General features: G+C 36.0%; 1 protein-coding gene across 3 annotated transcripts in view; it reads right to left on the bottom strand.

Moving 5' to 3' along the window:
• The window catches only part of LOC106052436 (innexin unc-9-like), a 331,886-nt gene extending 321,991 nt beyond the window's left edge, over positions 1-9,895 (bottom strand). Inside the window, exon 1 of one of the 3 annotated variants that reach the window (XM_056014609.1) lies at positions 9,477-9,895. The gene's annotated coding sequence lies outside the window, so the exon portion shown is untranslated. The remainder of the gene's footprint in view (positions 1-9,476) is intronic. The other 2 variants (XM_056014608.1, XM_056014610.1) reach the window with 2 other exon arrangements.
• Positions 9,896-11,333: the final 1,438 nt, after the last annotated feature.

The following is an 11,333-nucleotide window of genomic DNA, read 5'->3' as shown; positions in this document are numbered from 1 at the left end:
ATGTGAACCTGGCCTAACTGATGTCATATAAAGAATATCTAAATTATCTAATTGGGTCAATATCTTATTCCTCAAGAATAAAACATTTCCGTAAAAAAAATATTTTGTTTCTTTGGTTAAGTATTCTGCAGTTCTTTGCCAACTACTGTACACGCGATAATATGAAAAACTACTTATTAATTGTTGTTTTAAATTATGTCTGACTTATATGCATACTAAATAGATTTTCTCTCTTTAAAAAAATAACATAATAAACATTTTTGTGTGTAAATATAGTACATAATATAACGGGGCGGACGGACGGACAGACGGACGGACATGCCACACAAAACTAATAGCGTCTTTTCCCCTTTCGGGGGCCGCTAAAAATACAAAGATGGTCACTTATGGGAAAGATGTAAACAGAAATAAAAGAAATATTTGCACGAAGTGGTGTACCTAAAAGCTGTAGTTCTCTCCATAGACAATTCTGAGTTAATTAAAGACAGTTATAATAACTTTTTAATCACATGAAAATCTCATACAATCTATAAAGAAATAAAGAAAAACAACTACCAATCTCGTCTGCTGGGTTTATTTGTTTACGCGGCAGCAGAAACATGTTAAGTGCAAGTAAACAACATCTACAAGAAGAGTTGAAAAAATAGTTTTAAAATCGATCTTTTCGATCTGGATTAAAATAAATACTCCTAGGTATTTTCTTTGTTTTGTTTCCAATTAACTGTGTGGGTTTTTTTTTCCACCCATTTTTTTAACGCTTTGCTAGAAAACAGCTGTCCTCTCTAGATTACATTCTCTCTGTATATTGGACGTTTGGCAGCAGACAGACTCCGTCTGGAGTCGCCAAAGTAAATCAAATGTCCACTTGGAGATGGACACAGTCTTCTAATGTTCGTCTTAATATTTTGATAAAATAGAAAAGGGGAGGGGCAACTTCCTGAATTTTCGTCTTTATTTGTGGGTTTATGGCTGTGCTCGTGTATCGACAACAGTGAATTTAATTGTCTAACTTTATACTAGGTTGTGTATGTGTGTTTCCATATAAATGCGCATATATTAGGTGTATGTCATGTTTGTGTTTTTGTATACTATTGCTATTTCCTTACAAAAAGTAAATATTCATTTTTTTTCAACAGGAAGTTGTATACAATCTAGTAGCTTCGAGTTTCTACACAGAGAAGTTAATTGATGAAAAGGAGAGGATTTATTTACGGTAGAAGAAAATTAGAGAACTTTCGATTTCTGAGTTTGGGAACATATAAACGGAGGAGACAAGCTTATATCGGGGGGGGGGGGGGGGGGGACACGTTATTTCTTCCACACCCATTCTCGGATTAAGTTGAAACTTAGCAAAATTATTCATTGACATAGACAAGACATGAATCAGATCAAATTGAAACTTAGCAAAATTATTCATTGACAAAGACAAGATATGAATCGGATCAAGTTGAAACTTGGCAAAATTATTCATTGACATAAAACAAGGCTACAAAGACAGTTTTCTTTTTTTTTCAATATCTTTTTTAGTTTACGAGATCTAAACGGGACGGACGGAAGGAAGGACGGACGGACGGATGGACAGACTACACAAAACTAATAGTGTCTGTGCCCCTTTCGGGGGCCGCTAAAATAAACAATTAGTCAACAAGGGAAACTAATCCTTCAGTATTCACAGATATGGCTAAATTTGTTGTGTTTTGTCTCCTTAAATAATTGTTAACGCTATACCTCCCTCATGCATTCTCCGATCAAGTTGATACTTTAAACAACAATTTATTGTATTGTAGAAATCATGAATGACTAAAAAAATACCCTTTAATCAACTAAATATTTGTAATTTGTTTTTTTGTTAGAGCTCGAACAAGGTAAATAACTTGTACATTATTGATAGATATAGTTTTAAGGGCGGAGCTCTTCTCATTTAGATAAGCCTTGTTTTTTTTTCCTGTTTAGGGATTTTTAATTTTTTTTTTTGATAATTCGCTTCTCTACGGTTATAGAAAACATGTAACTAAACATTAAGTTTGTAGTTGCACACATTATATGATACAAAACTAGTTTGATAAACGTGAACTTAAGAGGCTGCCAGTTGCACAATTCAAGAACTATTTAAAATATGAAACATTAAAATCAAAACTATAACAAAATCAAATTCCCAACTTTGTTCCTGCACGGGATAGAAATAAAAGTATTTAGGTAAATGTTCGAATTCTTTCATAGGTATTTCTCTTGCAAATATTAATTTTTAGCATTCCCAAGGCTTAATCAAGGAGAGAGACAAAAGATTGACTAAGCAAGAGATAGAGAGATAGAAAGAGAGAGAGAGAGATAGGAAAAGAAAGAAAGAGTAGGAAAGGAAGAACAATAAAAAAAAATAGCGGAACATAAATTTAATGAAAATCATTGGGATAAACGTCCGTAAGTGTAGCTTATTATTGTCCTACTTAAATGTATATTTTATTCACAATAAGGTAAACCTTTTCTGGTTCAAAGTTAACTTTTTTTTTTCATATTCATTTCATTCTGGATTACTATGCATGCGCTAATGAAAGAAATAGTTATTTTCTTTACAAAAAACCAACAACAACAACAACAACAAAAAACAACTAATTTGGTGTATCCATTGTACATACAAATATATTTTAATTGGATATTATTTTTTTAACAGAATATCTCAAACACTATGCTCCTATTTGAACTATCCTACTGTAAACATCTATATTTGTAAAGAACTGATTTACTATACTTCCAACTCAAAGACTTGCCTTTTATTGTTATTATTATACTGGAGGAACTTTATGGTGGAGACTACTGTCAACAAGCAAAGTTGTGAACTGTTTGGAAATATATAGGTTACAAGCTGGGTGATCCATCACTATCGAAAGTGATAAAAATCAAAATTAAGTTTTTGTCTGGAAGTGTGAGCTAGGAAAAAAAAAAGGTAAACAAAACAATTTACCGAGTAAATGTTTGCCCTTAACGCCTCAGGATGAAAGAGGCGACGGAGGCAGCAGCCAGACCCGTCGAGTTTAAGCCCCACTGCAATGCCTGCAAGAAGTGCCCATTGATCAGACGAGCGATTGTGACATTTGCTAGATCACGTCAAGAGGAAGATGTTCGAGTGGTGTGTATGAATTCTTCAACAGTTCTGAGGAGGGGGGGGGGAATTGAGGAAGAGAAGATAATAAAATGAAGCAAGTGCAAGTGGGGGGGGGGGAGGGTTGCCGCAAACACAAAACGAAAAGACCGTCTTGAGGAATTCACAGCCAACAAACCAAAAATAACAGTGTCCTAAGGGCATTGTGGAAGTGAAAAGATGTCTTGTAAAGTCTACACCTAGAAGAGGAAAAGTAAAAAGACACTGTGAGTTTCACTTGGGCGCTTTCACAGAATCTAAACACTTTGGATTGCATTGTTTGAACATGGAAAAGACTGTCTCTGACAGAACAAGGATAATAAAAATAAAAATACTTCTTTAAAAAAGTTCTCATGGAAAGAACTGCATATTTATAGTCATATCTATAAAAACTTTACGATTTTTTCCATTTTCCTAGATAAAACAAAATTAATTAATTACCGTGAATTAGTTAACATTGAGACGCGGTGGCTGAGCGATAAGGCGCTTGGCTTCTGAACCGGGGGATGTCTCCCCGGATTCGAGTCCGGATGAAGACTGGGATTTTTAGTTTTGAAATCTTTGGGCACTTCTGAGTCCACCCAGCTCTAATGGGTACCTGACATTAGTTGGAAAAAAGTAAAGTCGGTCGTTGTGCTGGCCGCATGACAACAGCGTTTATCGTAGGCCAAAGAAGTAGATGACCTTTACATCATCTGCCCTATAGATCACAAGGTCTGATTGGGAAATTTACTTTCTTCATTTTCTTTTCTAGTTTCTGAGATCTAAACGGGACGGACGGACAGACAGGCCATACAAAACTAATAGCGTCTTTTCCCCTTTCGGGGGCCGCTAATAGAAAAGGGAACTAATCGTCCTATGCGGCTGTCTTCTGGTAGTAAAAAAAATCACTAAATATACGGTTTGAAATTACAGGTCAGGAAAAAAATCAATCATCGATATTAAATGACAATATGAAAATTGTGAAAATACTAGACGTCAGAAATGTTTCCTTCAGCAATTACCTTTTCCAATCAATTTTTGAAAAGATTTCTTTGAAACAATATAGGCCAGTGAAAACTAGATTTAAAAAAGCTGACTGTAAGGTGTAGTCGCGTAATATAAAGCATATAGAAACATACTCCGTCTGTCTGTCTGGGGAGTATTGTTGTTTTTTTCCCACATCCCAATTTTTAATTAATTCCAAATTTTATTATACAATTATTCATAACAAAAGACAACAAATGAATGAATTAATCAATCGACCGATTATTCAATCAATTAAAGTTAATTAATTAATTTTGTTTTAGAAGAAGGGGGAGATAAATCTTGCAGTAAAGAGATTTAGAAGTGATTGTGCGGTGCATTCCGCTATATAAGCTTTGCTTTTTTCGCAAAAAAAGATATATAATTTGTTTGTTTATTTTTTTTATCTTTTTGGTCTTCATTCTTTTCCGAATTCTTTCTAAAGTTATATGCTCTTCAGTCTCGTGGCACGAAGTCCTAATAATATGTGCTTAACAACTATGCAAGGAAAAAATACAGATGATTAGAGAGAGAGAGAGAGAGAGAGAGAGAGAGAGAGAGAGAGAGAAACTTATTTTCAACAATAATTTGACCTTAGGTTACATGATAGGGCCCTGGGCACCGTCCAGCCGTGTTCATGAATAATGCCATCACTCATTTCAAACGGGTACTTATTAGAAAGAAAAAGGATTCATTTTTAACCCCAGCCCTGCTTTCTTCAGTTGTAAGCAGTAGAAACAGTTGAGGTTTACGCTAATCTTCAGTCTGGTGGTTCTGAATGTGACCCAAAAAATCATTTTCTTAAAACCTTGTGTGTGAAATTGTAAAAGCATATTGCTAAATATGTCTGTGCTATTAATCAATTTCGCTATAAAAGGCCATTATTCAAAAAGTTCTTCTATTCAATATCCATTGGAGTGTCTCATAATTAACATTTTATTAGATGAATCAACAGAACTTGTACTATGAGCCGACAGTCGCGATCACACACACACACGCGCACTTTTTGCTTTAACATAACAAAAAGTAAAGTTCTCCTTTCAGATCTTGCTATCTATTGTGTGGATGCTGCAAAGGTCGTCTGTATCTGTGGCCCACTTTAACATAGCTTCATTTGTTTGCTTTATACAGATTTAAATTTGTAGAAAATAAGGCAAACTTGCAGGTTATTTGGAGTTAGCAAAAATGAACAATAACGTTTGAATGTAAAATGTGGATGAATGTTAATAATAATCGAAATGGAAATGTCTTAGACTATGGATGAATACAGTGTTACATATAGCAACGCAAACCCAGTTGCGACCTGTCTGTTTTGTCACATCGAATGCAGACAAAGCCGTTATCCGCTAAGTCCAAAGTATCTTCACTTGTTTAAGGAAAAAAACAACAAAAACTCGATTTCGACTTATTAAAAGACAGATTGGTCTGTTTAGATTTAGTATTTATTGGACTAATTGAAAAGAATATTGTCTGGACAATATCTCCTCCAATCAGCTAAGTAATCTATTACTTTTTTAAAAAGTTTAAAAAACAAACATCTCTCACCCCCCACCCCACACCCTAACTTTTTGATGCACTGAACTCAATATACTTTTCGCTCTACTATGACTTGGTAATTACAAATAATGCGTCTCTCTGTTCGGGTTCCAGGAACGGTGCTTCTCTATGAGACATGATCTCTGAAGGTATCAGTGCCAAAAGAAATTACCCCTAGCCATGACAAAGTACCGTACAGAGTTCATTTTGTCTTGTCAAACAGACATTTCTTAGTAGCTTGATTGTAGTAGGGACTTAACAGAATCAATACCAGGGCCAAACGACAAAACGTCGCCAGGATTTGAGGGGACAAGCGGCTTACTGACATTCCTGTTGAGTTCCTTTTAGTGTTGTAACCATAGGTATGGGAGAGTGACCCGAGGAATGAGAGAGGAACATATACAGATTTTAGTAATTACAGAGGAACATACGAAGATCATAGGTGAAAGGAACATTGATAGATTTAAGTTTCATTTGAATATAGATAAACTTAAGTTTTAGAGGAACAAATACAAAACGGCGCACCTAGGACAATGAAACGTACACGGAACATACACAGACTTAAGGTAGAACAAGGTTACAAAGACAGTTTGTGTGGAAACACAAACTCCAAATCGGTCCACGAAGTCGTCCACCCAAGCAGGTAAAAAGGCAGGTTTCAATATTTTCAGAAAGAACATTCGAATGAAATTCTATCAAAGACAAATGACAGAAGAATGGACAAAGAAGGTTGACAGATCTTGTGTAGTGCCCCAGCGGTCCAGCAGACCAAAGGATAGGTGAAAGTGAATGTAAAGTTAAATGTGGACCTGGCCTAACGGATGTCTTATAATGAATATCTAATTGATCTCTTTGTTTTGTAAAGGGTCAATCTTTTATTCAAATTCTCAAGATAATAACATTTCCGTTAAGAAAATGTATTTTCCTTTAGTTCAACTCTTTCTGTTTTTGCCGAGAGTTCACTCGATCATATGAAAAAATAATTATTAATTGTTGTTTTAAATTATGTCCAACTTATATGCATACTAAATAGATTTTTTCTCTTTCAAAACAAAACAAAACATTTTTTAATGTAAATGTAGTAGTTAGTATGACAGAACTTATTTAACTTAACAATACAAATGTAAAAAAAAAAAACATTGACAAAAAAAAAAAAACCATTTGCATAAAGTTGTATAAAATATGGTACCTATGGATCTCCCCTACTAAAGAGCCTCCCGTGTTTGTTACTATTAATAGTGAATAGTTGTAAAAGTGGTGTATTATTATGAAAAAACTGCCTGCATAAGTGATTTAAAAAATTAGATTTTTCTCTTTCAGAAAAGAAATAAGAAGCCGTTGTATCAGAACTTTGAATGGTCTAAAATATTAAGATGTCGGATTTTCACTATATTTTCTAGTTTACGTGATCTAAACAGGAGAGACGGACGGATAGACGGACAGACATTCCACACAAAACTAATAGCGTCTTTTCCCCTTTCGGGGGCCGCTATAAAATAAACATATACACACGTAATATAAGAGAGAAACTTACACAGACTTTAATTCATGAAATACAGGTTAAGCACTATTCAGTGTTATTAGACAAGTATTAACCTCTTCTTTTGTGTTATAGGCCTTTAAATATAAATGATCCTTCATGTTATATGCTTGTAAATATATGATCATTCATGTTATATGCCTTTTAATATATAGCGATTTATGTTATAGGCCTTTAATTATATCACCTTTCATGTTATATAAATATTTAACATACATTTTATATAACTATTTTAGAAATATGTTACGAAACATGCTATAAATTAAAATATTCAGCGCCATCCCCTTTTAATAAAAACCGACAAAACATCAGGAAAAGTATCCTCACATTTCACACAGCCACTCATCGCTCCTCACATTTCAAACAGCCACTCATCACTCCTCACATTTCACACACTTCAGCCACTCATCACTCCTCACATTTCACACACTTCAGCCACTCATCACTCATCACATTTTGTACAATACTACTAGTCACACTATCACAATGGATGGCCTTCTGGTCGTATTGTATGCGTTCTAGGCTGTCGTTTCAATGTTCTCGGTTCGAACCCAGCCCACCACCATCACTCTGTCGCCCTGTGGGATGTTTGGGCTATGTCGTAATAACCTTCCATTCTAATGGAACAATGGAAACTTGTGAGACAAACCAAACGGTGTAAAGATTTAAACAGTTAACAGCATATAATGACAAACAGAGGACTGCATCAAGTGAACAAAAAATGTAACATGAGAGCCAGTATATCACTCCACACACAGTCACAGCCATGGTGTGGGCTAGAAACTGTCATCGCAAATGGTCCTGAGTTCGAGTGTGCCCGCTGCAATCTCCAATCTTCCTGCAGGACATTAGTTCTAGGGCCTGAAAATCTCCAATTCTTCCTTGATGCTCGAATGCTTTTAAGAGCTATCGTATAAAACAAAGACATGGTCAAAAGATCAAACTTCGCACTGCATCACATCAAATTTATAAGATAAGAAGATGTCTTTGCTCATCATCATATCAAACAAGTCTCCTTAAATCATGATATCAAACATGTTTCCCTAAACCATCAAACATGTCTCCCTAAATCATCAAACATGTCTTCCTAAATCATCACATTAAACATGTTTTCCTAAATCATCACATCAAACATGTTTTCCTAAATCATCACATCAAACATGTTTTCCTAAATCATCACATCAAACATGACTTCCTAAATTATCAAAACAGACATGTCTCTCTAAATCATCACATCAAACATGTTTTACTAAATCATCACAACAAACATGTCTTCCTAAATCATGAAACATGACTTCCTAAATGATCACATCAAACATGTTTTACTAAATCATCACAACAAACATGTCTTCCTAAATCATGAAACATGACTTCCTAAATGATCACATCAAACATGTCTCCCTATATCATCAAACATGTCTTCCTAAATCATCAAACATGTCTCCCTAAATCATCACATCAAACATGTCTCCCTAAACCATCACATCAAACATGTCTTCCTAAACTATCACATCAAACATGTCTCCCTAAACCATCACATCAAACATGTCTCCCTAAATCATCACATCAAACATGTCTCCCTAAACCATCACATCAAACATGTCTTCCTAAACTATCACATCAAACATGTCTCCCTAAACCATCACATCAAACATGTCTCCCTAAATCATCACATCAAACATGTCTCCCTAAACCATCACATCAAACATGTCTTCCTAAACTATCACATCAAACATGTCTCCCTAAACCATCACATCAAACATGTCTCCCTAAATCATCACATCAAACATGTCTCCCTAAACCATCACATCAAACATGTCTCCCTAAACCATCACATCAAACATGTCTCCCTAAATCATCACATCAAACATGTCTCCCTAAACCATCACATCAAACATGTCTCCTTAAACCATCACATCAAACATGTCTCCCTAAAACATCACATCAAACATTTCTCCCTAAATCATCACATGAAACATGTCTCCTTAAATCATCACAACAGGCATTAAACTCTTAAAATCTGCCGCCTTATAACTCTTAAAATTCTAATATGCAAACATCAAAGAATGTTATTCATAAAGGGAAAAAAAACCTTTTAATTAGCCAACAGCAATTTAAAATCAATAGTTCCTCTGATACACTATTTCAACTATTAACTAACTTTATGGCCGCTTTCTGTTAGTATTATTATAAAAAAAAAGACCAACACAAATTAGAAAGAAGAAGAAATGTAAAATATGGTAACAAAATGACACGCACCCACCTATATGAGTTTGTTATAACCTCCACATCCAATCACATCCGGTTCAACAGAATATATTAACTACGAAAATTTCGTTTCGAGATTATTACCTCACGATTAGCTCCAATGAGTTGAGTTAATAGAGACAAATACTCTCTACACTAACAGGTTATACACAGTGTTTCCTCCATGTTGCCAAGTCACGTGTACAGAAATCGAAAAAAAAGGGGGAAACTATTCACGATTTCACAGAAAACACATCTTTTTTTAAATATATTATTTTTATCACACGCTATGAGATCTATATGACTCTGTTAATATACAGACACTAATCACAATTGTGCTAAATGCATAGATAGAAAAAAACTTTGAAGAAATATTTGAGAAGAAAAACAAACTACGAAACGATGAAATGAAATGGTTTAGTTAACCAGCATGAGGGGGGTGATCGCCCCTTTCTAAAATAAAAAAGTTGTGATTGAGTAGCGGGGAGTCTGGGAAGACTGGAGAAAGCGAGGGATGGAGAGAGCGACGAACGAGACACAGCAGCACCCAACAACACACCAGTTGACGATGTTTTGAATTATCTTTTTTTTTTTTAATATTGTTGATTTTGTGTGTGTGTAGAATATGAATAAAGGGGAGATAAGAAAAAATAAATCTTACAGAGATATGTCCCCTTCTCACTTAGTTCAAGATTCCCCACAGCCCTCCTTTTTTTTAGCCTCTTGGTAATGTATGTATGTTATTGGGGCCCGGGGGGGGGGGGCCAAGAACGAAACGGTTGGGGGGGGGAACGAGTGGAGCACTTGCACGTGAGAGAGTGAGCAGAGAGTGATTGAGAGAAGGACAATCAAAGAGGTGGAGTGAGATGAGTGGTACGGAGGCAGCCGAGTGTGTTCTATTGACACCGTTCATTTTCTTTCCTCCCGTCAACCTATCTTCCCTCCCCTCCGTTGTACTTCTCCTTACTTCACCCCCCCCCCTCCCCACGCTCCAACCTCAATCTCGTCTCCTTCTTGGCAGCAGTGTATCGATCTACTCATACGCAGGCTTTGCTAGTGGTCTCCTCCAGAGGCGTCGCACCGACGTGGAAGAAAGAATAGGTGCGCTAATGAATCCAGGATACCCACTTAGCTTCAGGTTTATATTTTAATCGTCTGCTCGGGTATCTTAGCGTTGGGCACGATTTCTTTCCTTTTTTTTTTTTCTTTGCGTTGTCTGATGCCGGAGTCTCTTACCCCGAGAGTCGTACCGTCCCTTTTGGCCTTGTGTTAAACGCTTTACAAGGAATGCTGGGTACGTGTGGACAATCTAATTGATTTTCTGTGTCTGGAAGAGACGGGTGGGGAGTTAGGTCGACAGTCGACTGTGACATGGCTAGTTTAGTACTATGTTCCACTTCGTTGAGTGTGGGTGTGTGTGCTTGTAACGTGCACGTGGCTGCATGTGACACAAAAATGACTATGAGGAACAAATTTACGAATGCCTGATACTAACAGACACTGACGTCTTTCTCACACTTGATATGCGAATTGTTGTCAATGACCTAAACAATACATTTTTGTTGACCTGTGTCTTACGTAAGATAAATATAGATGAGAAAGTTGAACCAGATTTAACAATGGCTTAGTCAACACGTTCTTGCCATCCAGAGTGCAAACGGCTTTGCACTGCTGCTATGTGACTTATGTGATGCCTTTGTCAGACCTATGTGATACCGATATGATAACTTTGTGAGACCTGTGTGATACCTATATGATAACTTTGTGAGACCTATGGGATACCTATAAGATAACTCTGTGAGACCTGTGTGAAAAGACAGACAGTTAAGTTACTTTTAACAAAGCCTACATAAACTCACTCTGTCTTTC

The sequence above is a fragment of the Biomphalaria glabrata genome, chromosome 16 (assembly GCF_947242115.1).
Source record: "Biomphalaria glabrata chromosome 16, xgBioGlab47.1, whole genome shotgun sequence".
NCBI lineage: Eukaryota > Metazoa > Mollusca > Gastropoda > Planorbidae > Biomphalaria > Biomphalaria glabrata.
The sequence above is the reverse complement of the archived record's forward strand: the minus strand, read 5'-3'. Positions and strand labels throughout refer to the sequence as shown.